Source organism: Suncus etruscus, chromosome 16, assembly GCF_024139225.1.
Source record: "Suncus etruscus isolate mSunEtr1 chromosome 16, mSunEtr1.pri.cur, whole genome shotgun sequence".
Taxonomy (NCBI): domain Eukaryota; kingdom Metazoa; phylum Chordata; class Mammalia; order Eulipotyphla; family Soricidae; genus Suncus; species Suncus etruscus.
In genome coordinates this window covers 83,870,888-83,889,018 of record NC_064863.1, presented here as the reverse complement: position 1 = coordinate 83,889,018, position 18,131 = coordinate 83,870,888, and the positions used below count along the sequence as shown (strand labels likewise).

Below are 18,131 nucleotides of genomic sequence, written 5' to 3'. Positions count from 1 at the left end.
AATCAAACTGAAGCTAAAACAAAGGCTCTTTTCACACATCTGTGAGTACTATATTGTGGTACTATAAATTGTACAGCCATTGTATAGTATGGTGAGTTCTCTAAGAAATCAAGAACACATTCTTACACCAAAGGCACCAGTAATATAATACGGCACCATTTCTTTTTGCAAAGGCATACTAAAAAGGCGGGAAATTTTATGTATAGGACAAACTCTTATCTACTAGAGATAAGGACCCATACATTTAATAATAGAAGGATGCCTCCCATCCTGAACATGTGTCATATAGACCCAATTTAGATGCCATGTGGCCTAGCAGTGACCTGAGACCTAGACCTCAGACATAGAACCAACATCGTTCTCCACAACAGCACCAGGAACCAAACCCCCCCTGAAAAATTCCCAATACCTCTCTAGCACCAATTTATGCCAGTTTTGAAATGACATCCTGACAAAGAGGAAATGGCAATAATTTGATCCAAGAGAAGAATGTCCTAATGGTAGGATGAAATTAGAAGACACATCACCCTTTGACCTATGCAAAGACCAAGACTACCAACTACTGAAGACTAACATTGACAGCCAAGAGTGGGCAGTACTTACCCAGGGACCAATAAAAATAGACCCTAGCCTAGGCAAACAACATAATATTCAATCCCAGAGTTCTGACTGTGACAACTACGATGGAATAGAACTTCTGGAATCACAATTTAAAACTCTAACCCAGGCTTTGCCCTAGGATCTGAGCAAAAACCAAGACTACTAATTATAAAAGTCTGAATACAACAACAGTGATGGAACAGAACTTCTAGAACTATAAAGACTATTCCTAGGCTGCATCCCATGACCTGTGTAAAGACCAAGATACAAAGTTAGAAAGATCTATTTATATCATCCACAACTGAGTAGAAAGATGCCTGCCACCATAAAAAAAACTTGGGGGAGAGAAAAAGAATGTGTATGGAGCCCGTAGTGATTCTCATGATAGTAAGTTTCAAGGGTGGAGAAACCCAAAATTTCTTAGGCCAAGGGAACTTTCTTTCTAACTTCCCCAATACTTACTATGCCGAAGGAGAAAGAAGAAGAAGAAGAAGAAGAAGAAGAAGAAGAAGAAGAAGAAGAAGAAGAAGAAGAAGAAGAAGAAGAAGAAGAAGAAGAAGAAGAAGAAGAAGAAGAAGAAAGCTTTTTATATAGTTGCTAATTTGGCCTTTTTTTTGGTCTTTTTTGTAGTTGTCAGCTTTTGTTTGTTTGTTTATTTGGTTTTATGTTTGTGTTTTTTGTATTTCTTTGTTATTGCTTGGTTTTGTTTTGTTTTTTTTTTTTTCGGTCTTGTTATGTTTCTCCTCTTTTTTCCTTCCTACATCTAAATTGATACCTACAACACCTAGAAGAACCCCTTCTAGTTTTTTTTTTCATTCCTTCTTCTTTTCCATTTCCTTTTTCTATATCTTCAACAGAACCACACTGATTGAATCATCTTGTTCAGCCTCATAAACTGAAAGATGAAAATGAATGGTACCAGGTCCAGACACTTGTATGAATATTTAGTGGAAATAAAAAAATGATCAGATTTGAACATCAAACCCAAAGTCAATGACAACAGAATCTATACCCAATCCACAGCAAGCCAAATAAATGGGGACCAGTTACACAAGTATTCTGGGGGGTAAAAGAGGGAAATATGGAATGCATACTGGGAACAGGGGCGAAGGGAAGACATGACTGGTGGTGGGAATGCCTTTGATTTATTGTCACTATGAACCTTAAATATTACTGTGAAATATTTGTAATTCACTTGTCCATAATAAAAATTTATTAAAAAATGAAATCAAGAACAAAAATACAATGGGATTCTGCTATCACACTTCTGTATGTTTATACAAAGAACAAAAAAACACCAGTTCTAGGAAATAATATGTATTCTTATGTTAAAAAATATTTACAATAGTCATGTTTTAAAAACAATCAAATGCCTGTTGACAAATGACTCCAGAAAGACTACCATTTGCAACAATATGGCCTGCCATGTTAGAAAAATTGCAGTGGCAGGAATTGTTCCCATTTATGCTTTTTATAATTTATACTTCTTTTCAATTCAATTGTTATTTGCCTCTACTATTAGAGGGCAACACTTAAGTGGATTAAGAAATAAACAAAATATTTCTAAAACGTAATGTAAAAATAAGGATTTCAAGGAAATTCCAAATTAAGAAAAACTCTGACTCATAGTAACACTTGATTGGAAGAAAATAATAAAGCTTAGAGCAAAACTTAAGGAATTAGAAATAAAAAAACAATTCCAAATCAAGAATGAAAACAAAAGTTAGTTTTTTAAAAAATAAACAAGATCAATAAGTCATTAGCAAAACTCACAAAGAAAGGAAGAGAGAAAAACTTAACCAAATTATATATGAAAAGGGAAAATTACTAAAGATTCTATAGAAATTTAAAGAGTAATCAGAGATTACTTTAAGCAACCCTATGCCACAAAACAATAGAACATGGAAAAATATAAATGAATTATTGGACGCTTATAACTTTCCAGATTGAACCAGGATGATCTAGCATATCTAAATAGATATATCACTATTGAGAAAATTAAAATGGTAATTAAAAGTATTTCCCAAAACAAAAGACAAGCCCAAACAGATTTACTAACAAAATCTTTCAAACCTTGCAATTATTGCCAATACTCCCAAATAGATTTTTTACAAAGCTATTGTCATGCTGATACAAAAAAGGATGCCACAGACAGGGATGCCACAAAAAGGGAACTACAAACCAATATCCCTGATAATAATATATGCAAATATCCTCAACAAAATCCTAGCAAATAAGATCCAATGCCTCATCAAAAAGATATTGACATAATATAATGACATAATACACCATTTAGAAAATCCTAGATTCTCTACCATAAAATTTATGGAAACAATATATTTGTATAGAAAAGTGAAAGGCTACAAAATTAACACCTAAAATCAATGGTCTTCTTTACAAAACTAAAAATAGAGAAGAAATTCACATTTAAAAATCTCATTATCAATAATATCACAAAAACTCAAAAATATCTTGGATTCAAATTAACAAAAGAGCTGAAGAACTTGTACAAAGAAAACTACAAAACACTGCTTCAAGAAGTAATAGAGGATACAAAGAAATAAAGACATATACTCTGTTCATGGATTGGGAGGATTAACATCATTAAAATGACAACCCTGCCAAAGCATTGTACATATTTAATGCAATCCCTCTAAAGATACTCATGACATTCTTCAAAGAAGTAAGTCAAACAATCCTGAAATTTCATTTGTAAGAATAAATAGCCATGAATAACTAAAGCAACCATTAGGAAAAAGAAAATGGGAGGAATTACCTTTCCCCACTTTAAATTGTACTACAAAGCAATAGTCATTAAAACAGCATGGTATTGGAATAAAGAGGACCCTCAGATCAGTAGAATAGACATGAGTATTCAGCTAATGTTCCCCAGACATACAATCAATTAAGTGTTGATAAAGGGCCAAGAAATGTAAAATAGAACAAAAAATGCCTCTTCAACAAATGATATTGGGACACTTTATCAGCCACAAAAAAAAAAAAATCAATTCATACCTCTTGCTAACACCATGCACAAAGGTCAAATACAAATGGATTAAAGTCCTTGATATCAGATCTGAAACTATAAGGAATATAGAGAAAAATATAAAAAAAACACTCCATGATATTGAGTCTAAAACCATCTTCATGTAAAAATCAACATTTTCCAAACAAGAGGAATCAGAGATAAACAAATGTGACTACTTTAAACTGAGAATCTTTCACACTTAAAGGAAACAGATAAAAGAAAAGCAGATAAAGGAAACAGATATCTTGTTTAAAGATACAAAGGCCACTCACAGAATGGGAGAAACTATTCACCCAATACCCATTGGTGAGGGGCTAATATAAAAGATTTACAAGGTACTGTCAGAATTTATTTAAAAAAAATCTAACCCCAATAAAAAAGAAGAGAAGAAATGAACAGAAATTTTCCCAAAGAAGAATACAGATGGCCAAAAGGCACATGAAAAAATGCTCCATATTACCAATCATCAGGGAGATGCAAATTAAAACAACAAAAGGTATCATCTCACACTACAGAGTAGGGCACACATCATAAATACCAAGAACAATCAGTGCTAGTGGGGTGTGAGAAGAAAAGAACTCTCATTCCCTGCTGGTGGAAATGCTGTCTAGTTAACCCTTTCTGGATAACAATATTCTTCAAAAAACTGGAAATTCAATCTGTGTTAAATAAAGCCCACACTGGCAGTTTCTCTTTAGTAAAGTAACCTTGATATATAAGATGCAGCGAATGATATTTCATAAGGTCCTCTTATAGTCCTCACTACCATATTGCTTAGTACTCTATATGTGAAAACTATCCTTATCTTAAAATGTTGAGGTCACTATCTAACCCTGAAACCTTCACTTAGCAAAGCCCACCCCCATCATTGATGAAGTGCCTAGAAACTGGAAAACCTTTCAACTCTGACTCACCAGCCCAATTTATTTTTTAACTTATTTTTATTTTATTTGCTTATCTTTTTTTCTCTTCTCTCATATCTTGTTTTACCTTTCTCTCCTAATCTATATCTTAGCTAATTATCTTTCCTTAATTCAAGTATTTCTTAAGAGCTCAGTCCTATTCTATGAGGGTCAGGACTCCGACATCAATTTAAGAATAGATCTCGGCAGTTAGAAAAATAACTACATAGAGTGAGTGCAGGAGGACACTGACTGGAGAGGGCAAAAGGCAGCCATTCAAGGGAACCTTGAGCTCCCGAGACAGGTCAGTGAGTGCAGAGGTCACCAACTGGAGAGGGTGGAAGGCAGCCATTCAAGGGAACCTTGAGATCCTGGCACAGGCCATAGTGAGTGCAGGAGGTCGCAGACTGGAGCGGGTTGAAGGCGGCCATTCAAGGGGACCTTGAGCTCCCAGAACAAGCCAGAGTGAGTGCAGGAGGTTGCCAACTGGAGCAAGCGGTGGAAGGCGGCCATTCAAGGGAACCTTGAGCTCCCAGAACGGGGCAGGCCAGAAAGAACCTACACTGTCTGGTAGGAAGGGGGTGGCAATTGACCAGACTTGACTGGAGGACGAGGGAAGATCCCAAACTCAGCAACATCACCCATACTCACGTAGAGCCACACCCCAAGAAGGGAACCAGCCTCACGCCACAGGTGGTAAAAGCGGGCTGAAACCTGATGGCACTGCACTCCAAGCCAAGCCAATAAATGCAAAGAAAGATGGGTAAACCAAAGAAACCATTAACAACGGGGGCGATGGAGAGAAATCAAAACAAGTTTCCATGTCCACCAAAATGCACATAATCAAGAGGAAGACCTAAAAGCAGCCATGAGAATAGAATTCCAAGCCATGCTAGAAGAAATGAAAGACACACTGGCCAGAGATTACAATAAATCAATAGATGAACAAATGAACCAATTTAAACAAGAATTCCTACAAAATATGAAAGACTCCACACAAACAGAATTAAAAGAAATTAGTAAAACTGTAAAAAGCCAGAAGAGCAGAATGGCAGAGCTCAAGAATGACATGGAACAACTCAAATATAAACTGCAAACAAAAGACAAGCCAACAAAAAGAAAGCCAAACAAAAAGAAGCCAACAAAGAAATAGAAGGTAAAGCACTAGAAGTAAACGTCCAGTATTTAATGAACAAAGACAAAAGAAACAATCTAAGAATTGTAGGTATACCAGAAGGGGAGGAAACAGTGAAAGGGGAAGAACAATTAGTCAGGGAGATAATAGCGAAAAATTTTCCCACCCTCTGCAAAGACGCACCTGAGCAAATCCAGTAGGTGAAAGAGTCCCCTACAAAATAGACCCTAACAAACCAACTCCAAGACACATAGTAATTTAAATGGTAAGAAATAAAGAGAAAGGCGACCTACTTAAAGCAATAAGGGAGGAAAAAACCCTCACATACAAAGGAAGGAACATTAGAATCAAACCAGGTCTCCCATATAAAATACTTCAAGCAAGAAGACAGTGGAATGACATATTTAAACAATTGAATGAAAGAAATTTTCAACCTGCAGTCTACTATCCAGCAAAACTATCATTCATTTGGGAGGGAAGACTAAAATAATTCTCAAACAAAAATGAACTCGCACTATTTATGCAAACAAAACCAACCCTGAATGACCTACTCAGAGATGAATTACACAATCCAAACCTCTGATTGTAACAACTACCCTAAACAACACAAGTACACAACAGCCCTCTCTGTCAATAATCTCATTAGATGTTAATGGACTAAACTCTCCCATTAAAAGACACATAATAGAGAACTGGATTAGAAAACATAAACCAGATTTTTGCTGCCTACAAGAAACACACCTACAAGTACAAGATAGGCACAGGCTTAGAATAAAAGGATGGAAATCAATTATCCAGGCCAATGGAAAAAAAAAAGCAGGAACGGCCATTCTTATATCAGACCAAATTGCATTCAACCTCAAGAAAGTGATCAGAGACAAAGAGGGTCACTACTTACTGATCAGGAAAACACTAGACCAAGAAGTGCTAACACTGGTTAATATCTATGCATCTAATGCAGATCCAGGAAAATATGTATGACAACTGCTTGCAAAACTGGAGAAACACATGAAAGGATATGTGATAGTAGTAGGAGATCTTAATACTTCACTATCACCACTGGTCAGATCCACCAGACAGAAAATTAACAAAGAAATAAGAGCCTTAAATGAAAAATTAGAAGAACTAGGGCTAATAGACTTATATAGGGCCCTCCAGCCCCAAAAAGCAGAATACACATTCTTCTCAAATCCACATGGAACCTTCTCCAGAATAGACCATGTCTAGGATACAAATCTAACCTGCATAAAATCACAAAGATAAGGATCATTAGAAGTACCCTGTCAGATCACTATGCAACAGAGGTAAAAATTGACTGTAAAAAGAAACAATGGAGAAAACCCAACACTTGGAGATTAAAGGACATGCTGCTCAAAAACAGCTGGATCAAAGAGGTACTCAAGGAAGAAATAAAAAGATTCCTTGAGACAAACAACAATGAAGAAACAACTTGTCATAACTTGTGGGACACAGCAAAAGCAGTAATCAGGGGAAACTCATAGCAATACAATTCTATGTCAGGAAAGAGGAAAATGACAAAATTAGCAGCTTAAAGGACCATCTTAAGGAGCTGGAACAACAGCAACAAAGAAACCCAAATACAACCAGAAGACATGAAATAATAAAAACCAGAGCAGAAATAAACAACATAGAAACTAAGAAAACAATACAGAAAATCAATGAGATCAGGAGTTGATTTTTTGAAAGAATAAACAAGATAGACAAACCACTGGCCAGACTCACCAAAAAAAAAAGAAGAGGGAAAACACCCAAATAAGCAGGATCACAAATGAAAGGGGAGAGGTTACAACAGAACCCCAAGAAATCCAACACATCATGAGGACATATTATGAACAACTATACTCAGTTACGCTAGAAAACCCAGGAAAAAATGATAGATTCTTGGAGAAATACCAGCTTCCAAGACTAGAAAAGGAGGATTTAGAAAGCCTAACCAGGCCAATCACGTCGGAGAAAATTGAAACAGTAATTAAGAAACTCACCAAGAACAAAAATTCACGCCCAGATGGTTTTACAGGTGAATTCTATCAAAAATTCCAAGAGGAATTACTTCCACTGATCCACAGGCACTTCTAAACCATTGAAATGACAGGAATCCTCCACAATTCCTTTTATGAGGCTAATATTACTCTGATTCCCAAAGAGGGCAAAGATACCACCAAGAAAGAAAACTATAGACCAATCTCACTAATGAACATTGATGCAAAAATACTCAACAAAATCTTAGCAAACCGAATCCAGCACTACATCAAAAAGATTATACACAATGACCAAGTGGGTTTCATCCCAGCGATGCAAGGCTGCTTCAACATACACAAATCAATCAACATCATACACCACATCAACAATTAAAAAGACAAAAACCACATGATCATATCAATCGATGCACAGAAGGCATTTGACAAAATCCAACACACATTCATGTTGAAAACACTAAGCAAAATAGGTCTGGAAGGAACCTTTCTCAAGATAATTACAGCTGTATATAAAAAGCCCACAGCTAACATTATCCTTAATGGTAAAAAACTGAAAGCATTCCCACTAAGGTCAGGAACTAGGCAAGGATGTCCATTCTCTCCACTCTTATTCAACATAGTCTTAGAAGTCCTAGCAATAGAAATCAGACAAGAGAAGGGAATCAAAGGAATTCAAATAGGGAAAGAAGAATTAAAACTATCTCTTTTTGCAGATGACATAATGATATACATGGAAAACCCTAAAGAGTCCACAGTAAAATTCCTAGTAACACATACCCTGCTCATGGATTGGCAGGATTAACATCATTAAAATGACAATACTCCCCAAAGCATTGTACAAATTTAATGCAATCCCTCTAAAAATACCCATGACATTCTTCAAAGAAGTGGATCAGGCAGTTTTGAAATTCATTTGGAACAATAAACACCCTAGAATAGCTAAAGCAATCATTGGGAAAAAGAATATGGGAGGAATTACTTTCCCCAACTTTATACTGTACTATAAATCAATAGTTATCAAAACAGCATGGTATTGGAATAAAGACAGGACCTCAGATCAGTGGAATAGCTTGAATACTCAGAGAATGTTCCCCAGACATAAAATCACCTAATTTTTGATAAAGGAGCAAAATCCTAAATGGAGTAAAGAAAGCCTCTTCAACAAGTGGTGTTGACACAACTGGCTAGCCACTTGCAAAAAATTGATCTTAGACCCCCAGCTAACATCATGTATGAAGGTTAAATCCAAATGGATGAAAGACATTGATATCAGCCCCAAAACCATAAGATACACAAAATAACACGTAGGTAAAACACTCCAGGACATTGAGACTAAAGGCATCTTCAAAGAAGAAACTGCACTCTCCAAGCAAGTGAAAGCAAAGATTAACAGATGGAAATATATTAAACTGAGAAGCTTCTGCACCTCAAAAGAATTAGCGCCCAGAATACAAGAGCCCCCCACTTAGTGGGAGAAACTATTCACCCAATACCCATCAGATAAGGGGCTAGTCTCCAAAATATACAAGGCACTGACAGATATTTACAAGAAAAACATCTAATCCCATAAAAAAATGGGGAGAAGAAATGAACAGACACTTTGACAAAGAAGAAATACAAATGGCCAAAAGACACAAGAAAAAATGCTCCAGATCACTAATCATCAGGGTGATGTAAATTAAAACATCTATGAGGTACCACCTCACACCCCAGAGATTGGCACACATCACAAAGAATGAGAACAAGCAGTGTTGGCGGGAATGTGGAGAGAAAGGAACTCTTATTCACTGCTGGTGGGAATGCCGTCTAGTTCAACCTTTATGGAAAGCAATATGGAGATTTCTCCAAAAACTGGAAAACAAGCTCCCATACGACCCAGCTATACCACTCCTAGGAATATCCCCTAGGAACACAAAAATACAATACAAAAATCCCTTCCTTACACCTATATTCATTGCAGCACTATTTACCATAGCAAGACTCTGGAAACAGCCAAGATACCTTTCAAGAGATATATGGCTAAAAAAACTGTGGTACATATACACAATGGAATATTATGCAGCTGTCAGGAGAGATGAAGTCATGAAATTTTCCCATACATGGATGTACATGGAATCTATTATGCTGAGTGAAATAAGGCAGAGAGAGGGAAATGACACAGAATGTCTCACTCATCTATGAGTTTTAAGAAAAATGAAAGACATTCTTGCAATAATAATTTTCAGACACAAAAGAGAAAAGAGCTGGAAGTTACAGCTCACCTTATGAAGCTCACCACAAACAGGGATGAGTCTAGTTAGAGAAGTAACTACGTTTTGAACTATCCTAATAATGAGAATGTATGAGGGAAATAGAAAGCATGTCTAGAGTACAGGTGGGGGTTGGGTGGGGAGGAGTGAGATTTGGGACACGGTGATGGGAATGTTGCACTGGTGATGGGTGGTGTTCTTTACAAGACTGAAACCCAAATAGAATCATGTATGTAATAAAGTTGCTTAAATAAAAAAGTTAAAAAAATTGAAAATTGTCCCACACCTCACCCCATGTACAAAAGTCAACTCAAAATGGATTAAAGACTTTGAAATCAGACCCATATCTATAAAGTTTATTGAGAATAAAATAGGCAGAACACTCAAAGACCATTTTATTAGCCTATATATTAAAAAGTCTTTGATGATAGAATGCCAAATGGGACTACACCAAATTAACAAATGGGACTACACCAAATTAAAAAGCTTGTGCATGACAAAAGAAACTTTACTTAACACAAGAAGATAGTTAACTAAATGGGAAAAAATTTTTGCACTCAACATGTCAGATAAAGGGCTGATATCCAGAATATACAAAGCACTCAGAAAGCTGAACCCCCCCAAAATCAAATAAAGCTATAGAAAAATGGGGAGATAAAATGAATAGACACTTCTCTGAGGAAGACCAAAAGATAGCCAACAAACACATAAAAACATGCTCACCTTCACTCATCATTAGGGAAATCCAAATCAAGACAACAATGAGGTACACCTTACACCAGTGAGAAGGCTCAAAAATCAAAAATAATGGGAACAATCTGTATTGGCAGGGATGTGGTATGAAAGGCACTCTCATCCACTGCTGGTGGGAATGCCCCCTAGTCCAACACCTATGGAGAACAGTCTGGAGAGTGCTCAAATATATCAGAATTGAGCTGCCATTTGACCCAGCAATTGCTCTCCTAGGTATCTACCCCAAGTTGGAAGGACATTCATTCCAAAGTATGTATGCACCCCGCTATTTATTGCAGCACTCAGTATAATAGCCAAGTCTTGGAACCAACCTCGATGTCCAACAACAGATGAATGGATCATTAAGACGTGGTATCTATACACAATGGAATACTACATGGCAGCCAGAAATGATATAATCACAGACTTTGTGGCAATGTGGATGGACCTAGAACATATTTTAAACAAAGTAAGCCAGAAGATGAAAGACAAACACAGAATGATAGCACTATTCTGAAGCACCTAGAACATACACCTTATATACAACTAATACTCAACAATGAAATAACAGGGTTTAACAGGGTAGAAACTCCAAACACTGTAACAGTCAACATATACCGGAAAGCAGTGCCCAAAACACATGAAAGAGGTACAACACAAACACTTGACTACACATTATACCACAAAGAAACTAGCAACAACAGAAACAGCAGCATGGAGAGAACAAGTATGTAATCAGCCTTCTACTACCAAGGCACATAATAATCCCTTAGGGATCTTATACAGGATTATAGGTAAAGAATACCATGGAAAATCACTGACTCTAATGGAAGCACTTCATAACAATTTGTTTTAATGCCTTAATCTTACTATATTTAAAATAAGCTCTCAGTTTTTCTGTCCACGGGTGTTCTTGGGTACAAGGGTGGACAAACAAAGATGGCATCCCGGGGCTAACTCACACGAGATACCATATCCAGCTTGCACTATGAGAATGTCCTGATAAAAGTATTTAACATACCCTTTATCTCTAGGCTATACCTTCTTTTAGGACCTGAAACACGTGATCAGCCAGACCATTGAAGCAGCAACTGTGATCTACAGACATATACAACAGGCCCTACTCATCGAACACAGTCAAGCAAACTAGCATTCCCATGCTCTTTTCTCCTCTCTTCTCACTACTTTTTTATTTCTCTTTTTCTTTTTAATTGATTTTCTCTTTTCTTCTCTCCTGCCCCTTCCATATACTTTCCCGTTTCCCCCCTTTGGAAATCCGACTATCCCTTCACCCCTCAATCGCACCCAGATTTCCCACCTCATTAAAACTCTTCACCCTCAGTTCTTAACCCATTAGGCATCAAGACTGACCTCTTACCCCAACGAAACAGTATCCAGCACCCAAGCAAAGAGACAACCAGTCAAACCCACACCTCTTCCCTTGCAAGAAAAGGCAACCAATTTCCCTGCTGATTCATGCTGAATGGTCCTCCTTACCAACTCTTCCTAATGTGGACTGTTACTTGAAACCGGACTTAGCTATAAAAGTATCCCCAAAGCAAGAACTCTTCCCAAGACCTCCCTGCAGCAAATCTTTTGCCATTCTCAAGAGGGTCAGGTTGTGTGATGAAAGGGAACCCACACACCACAAGAAAATCTCAAAAGACAATGGGGGAAACCTGTAATTCCATCATAAGTATAAGACCTGTATTACACCACTTCTTTACCTGCCTTTCCCCAAAGTAAGGTAGTCTCTTGCATCACTCTGTTCCTTTAATCATTTTTATTTCATTTTTTAAAAATCTTTTTTCTTTATATATATATATAGTGTGTGTGAGAGTGTGTGTGTATGTGAGCACATACATTTTTATTTTTATTTTTACCTTTTTTGGGGTGTGTGACCTATTTCTCTTTTCTTCTCTTTCCACCCTCAAATGCACCGTCATTCTCCCTGCAAAGGCACATTAAAAAACGGGGAAATCTTAAGTATAAAAACGAGCTCTTATCTACTAGAGATAAGAACTCAAACTTCTTTACAATACAGGGCCATCTCCCACCTTGAAAATGTCATGTGGACCCAACTTAGACCCCAACCGTCCAGCCTTGAACACTGAATTCCAGACACAGAAATGACACAGTTCTTCACAAAAGCCACAGGAAACAAATCCCATCCAGGACATCCTTAATACTGCTCGGACATCAATAAGTGCCAGTTCTAATATGATATCCGGACAATGAGGAAACTGGGAATAACTTGACCTAAGAGCAGGTTATCCTACCTCACCAGCTAACGATAAGACAAAATCAGAAGACTTGTCACCCTTTGATCTGTCCAAATGCCAAGATCGCGATTTATAGATAACTGGCTGATAGAATCATGACCAGACTGTCTGTATTCCGGGACCAAGAAAAAAAGCCCTAGTCTAGGGTTTGAGCTACGACCTACACAGCAACCATGATCTCTAGTTCCAGAGGTCTGTCTGAGACAATTGCAATGGAATGAGTCTTCTGGAAACATAACGAAAGACGCTATCCCAGGCCCCACCCTAGGATCAGTGCAAAGACCAAGACCACCAACCACAGAAAAGGATTAAAATGACACAGGGAACAGAACTTCTAGAACCACAAAGAAAAACTATCATAAGTTCCACTCCCTGACCTGTGCAGATACCGAGATCTCTAGATACAGAGATCTGATTTTATCACCCAGTAAGAAGCAGAAGTCTTCCATACACCACAAAAGCACCAAGGGGAGAGTAAATGAACCTGAAAGGAGTCTATAGTTAATCCCATGATAATATACTTCAAGGGTGGAGAAAAGCTGTTTCTCTTAGGCCAAGGGAATTCCTTTTCGAATGACCTCAATATTTACTGTGCCTGTGCAGGAGGAAAGAAAAAAGAAAAAAAAAGGCAAAAAGCACAAATTTTTTAATTTATTTATCTAGTTTTTGCCGATTTATTTGTTTTGGTGTGGTTATTGAAGTTGTTGTCTTCATTCATATTTATTTATTTTTCTTCTTTTCTTTCCTTCCTTTATGTGCTCTGCCATGTTTTTTATTTCAAGACCATGGCCTTTATGTTTATCTTTATTGTTGGAGTGTTCACTAGATGTTTTATTTGACACTTCTTTTTGTACTGTTTTGGTGTTCTACCTCTTTTTCCCCCTCATCTCTCAAAACTAGGATGAGAGCTTCCAGAAGGACTCCACTCATTTTCGGCATATTTGATTTTTCCCCCAGTTTATTACTTTTCTCTTCTTCAAACAAAACCACATAACTTGAACTATCTAATCCCGCCTCCCAACTAGAGTGGGATAAAAGGGAGGTACCAAGACCAAACAGATGTAAAACCACTAAGTAGTTAGCTAGGTACTGAGGGGACCACGTATTCTAGCAGCCCCAGAGGTGAGGGAAGAGGATATGGGAGGTAGGATGGGAACGGAGGTGGAGGGAGGACAATTCGATGATGGGAATTCCCCTGATTTTATGTTAATATGTACCTAAAATATTATTGTCAATAATATGTAGGCCACTATGATTAAAATAAAAATTATATTATAAAAAGAAAATAACTACACTAACAACTATCATGACAATGTTAATGAGTGAGTGAAGTAGAAAGCGTGTCTCGAATACAGTCAGCGAGTGGGAGAGGAGGGTGATGGTGGGCATTGGTTGTGGAAATGTTGCACAGGTGAGGGGTATTCTTTTTATGACTGAAACCCAACTACAATCATATTTTTAATCATGGTGCTTAAATAAAGATATTATACAAAATAAATAAATAAAAATAAACATAAAAATTTTAAAAAGAAAAAAAGAATAGATCTCTAAGGTCCATCTATATGTGGGCATGAGTTTGTATACAGTGGAATCGTCTCTGATTGCCAAACCTAAATTTTAAACAATCCATGCCTATAGTGTATATAACCCCTCTTATATATTATCCCTCCTCCCCCCTTCAGAAATCCTACTATCCTCTCATTCCCCAATCTTGATCCATTATTCCTCTTTACCCTAAGCTCTGAACCCATTAAGTATCGAGACAGACCTATTTCCCCAATAAACCACCACCCAGCTCCCAAAATGAAAGGACACACTCTCAGTCCCGCATCTCATGCCCCAGCAAGAACCTACAACCAACACTCTTGCTGACTCATACTATGTGGCCCTCCTCACCTCCTCCCCAAATGTGAACTGTTGCATGCTACTGGACTCAGCCCTAGAAGGACCCCCAGCTCAAAAACACTATCTGATCTCTTACTGCTGCAAATCATTTCTCTAACTCAACAAGACTAAGGTGTGGGATAAAAATATGCCCTGGATTTCATCCCAAAGAATATCTTTCAACACAAAAATATCTCAAAAGACTTAATGGGGATGCCTATACTTCCTCTGTATGTTTAATACCTCTATAATATTACCTCATAGAGAGTTTATTTCCAAATGTAAGGTAACCTCCTCCATCACCTATTTTCTTTAATTATTTTTTTCAAGTTTATTTTTATTTCTTATATTTATATATTTTTTTTTCCTTTAACTTCACCTGTTTTGGTTCTGCTTGGTACAAAAACCTAGAAAAAAACATCTTGTCTGGGATAAAAGCTCAGGATTAAACCAGGGCACAGAGATTGTGTAGCCTGTCATGCTTACCCCCACATGCACCAGCAATATAATATGGCTCTATTCCCTTTTGCATAGGCATTCTAAAAGAGGGGAAATCTTATGCACAGACAAGCTCTTATCTCCTAGGGATAAGAACCCATACATTCTATAGTATAGGGACACCTCCTACCCTGAACATGTATAGTGTGGACCCAACTTAGACTCCATGTGATTGGACAGTGACCATCCAACCCAGAAACCCAGATCCCAGACATAGAACCCACACAGGTCCCTGCAATTGCACCAGGAATCTAAACCCCTCTCCCCTGGAAAATTCCTAATACTACTCTGGCACCAACTTAGACCAGTTTTGATATGACATCCTGACAATGAGGAAACAGCAACAACTTGATCTAAGAGTGGGTTTCCCTAACTCATTAAGTAATGGTAAGATGAAATCAGAAGACACATCATCCTATGCTCTGCGCAAACACCAAGATCACTAACTACAGAAGACTGACTTTGACAACCATGACTGGGCAGAACTCATCAGGGGACAAATAAGAAAGATCCTAGCCTAGGCTTTGGCCTAGGATTTGTATAAAAACCAAGATCTCTAATTCAGAGGTCTGACTTAGACAATTGCAACTTAGCAGAACTTCTGGACCATAATAAAAGTCTTCATTCTAGGCTTTGTCCTATAACCTGTGCAAATACCAAGATCTCTATCTACAGAGGCCTGATTTTATCATCCACAACTGAGTGGAAAAGTTTCCTGGCACTATAAAAAGACCTGTGAATGTGGAAATGAGCATGTATGGAGTCTGTAGTTGTTTTTATGGCAGTATGCATCAAGGGCAGAGAAACATGTATCTCTTAGGACAAGGGAATTCTCTTTCTAATTTCCCCAACATTTACTGTGCCTATGCAAAAAAAAAAAAAAAAAAAAAAAAAAAAAGCCCAAAATCTTGCCACACCAGCTCTCCTTCCTTCGTTTTCTTTTTTTTTTATTATTATTTTCTTTTCTTTTTCTTCTTTTCTATATTTTCTTTTTAAATTATTTTTATTTTCTTAATTTTCTTTCTTGTGGTTATTATATGATGGTGATTGTTTTTAGTAGTTGGGTGCTTTTTGTAGTTGCTGTTTTTGTTTTGTTTTTCTTCTTTTTTCTAATTTTTTTTTTTTTTTTTGGTTTCTTGGGCCACACCGTTTGATGCTCAGGGGTTACTCCTGGCTAAGCGCTCAGAAATTGCCCCTGGCTTGGGGGGACTATATGGGACGCCAAGGGATCGAACCGCAGTCCTTCCTTGGCTAGAGCTTGCAAGGCAGACACCTTACCTCTAGCGTCACCTTGCCTGCCACTTTTTTCTCATTTTTTAAAAATTGATATGTATAATCTCTAGACAGAATCCTCTTAGGAGGATAAATAACTTGAATTATCTTTTTCTGCCTCATGAATTGGGGGGGGGGAATGGAGGGTACCAGGACTAAACAGTTGTATGAACATTGAATGGAAATAAAAAATGATCAGGCTCAACCACCAAACCCAAAGTCAATGACAACAGAATCAATACCCAATCTACAACAAGCTATCCACAGAGGGGAGCAGTCATACTAGCAGCCCAAAGGACAAATGAGGGAGATATGGGATGCATGCTGGGAAAAGGAGTGGAGGGAGGACAACCCTGGTAGTAGAAATGGCCTGATTCATTGTCACTATGTACATTAAATATTATAATGACAGATTCGTAATTCACTTTGCTCACAATAAAAATTATTTGAAAAAAGAAACAACCCTGGAAATTGAATTACCATATGATCCATCAATATCTCTCCTAGAGATATACCCTAAGAACATGAAAACACAATACAAAAATGCCCTCTGCACCTATTTCATTGCAGCACTATTTACAATAGCCAGAATCTGGAAACAACTCAGGTCACCTACAACAAATGAGTGGCTAAAGAAACTGTGGTAATCTACAGAATGGAATACTACATAGCTGTTAGGAAAAATGAAGTCATGAAATTTTCCTACACATGAATGAATATGTAGTTTATTATGCTGAGTGAAATTAGCCAGAGGGAGAGAGATAGACACATGCCAAGGCATACATAACTTTTAGGGGAGCTCAGCCCACCAGATGTATCCTCAGATTTTCCTGGTGGGGAGAACTGAAATAACCCCACAGGGTTCCTCAAAAGGCCTGCTGTGGACACCATTTTCCCCTTCGTGGATGGTTGAGGAATTTCCAAAGAAATGCTTGGCATTACATTTTCGGTCAGTATTTAGCTATCTCTCCTTTGTAAATGTCAGGCAAAATTGTGGCCTCTATCAAATAATTTGGCTCAGAAATTCCAGCATCAAAGATTACTAACAAAACCCCTTTTTCTGGATAATATTTAACAGCTAAAAGTTAAGATAATATGTTTTCTCTTTTTCAAATATATCCTTGTAGCAGCAGTCTCTGGGTATCAAGGGCTAATGCAGATCCTGGGCTACTGACTCTTCTTTAGAAACAGGGAAACACATTTTTAGGGGATTTGGCCCCTTCCTTTATTTGACCTCTAAAACAATAGAGCCTAGCCCAGTGAAGATCAAGTTCCTAGATATTTCCTACTTCCTCCTAATTTTGATTTTGAATTTGAAGTAAGCTTGCAAAGAGCTGCCTTGAGTTGTAACCTTCTCCTTTGTAACTTAGAATTTTACAGTCACACCCATAGCTTAGATGTTAGATGTTAGCTTAGTGTTGTACTTTGCTTTGTGATTATAATTACTCTTCTTTACACCTATGGCTAGTTTTACCCCTTTATAAATCCCCCTGCTCGAAAATTAAACTTGTTGCACTCCTGCCAGAAGATGTGTTGACCCCATATACTCTGT

General features: G+C 37.4%; 1 protein-coding gene across 1 annotated transcript in view; it reads right to left on the bottom strand.

The window, feature by feature from the left end:
• Positions 1–18,131, bottom strand: part of BMPR1B (bone morphogenetic protein receptor type 1B) — a 185,735-nt gene that overhangs the window by 6,998 nt on the left and 160,606 nt on the right. The window lies entirely within an intron of this gene.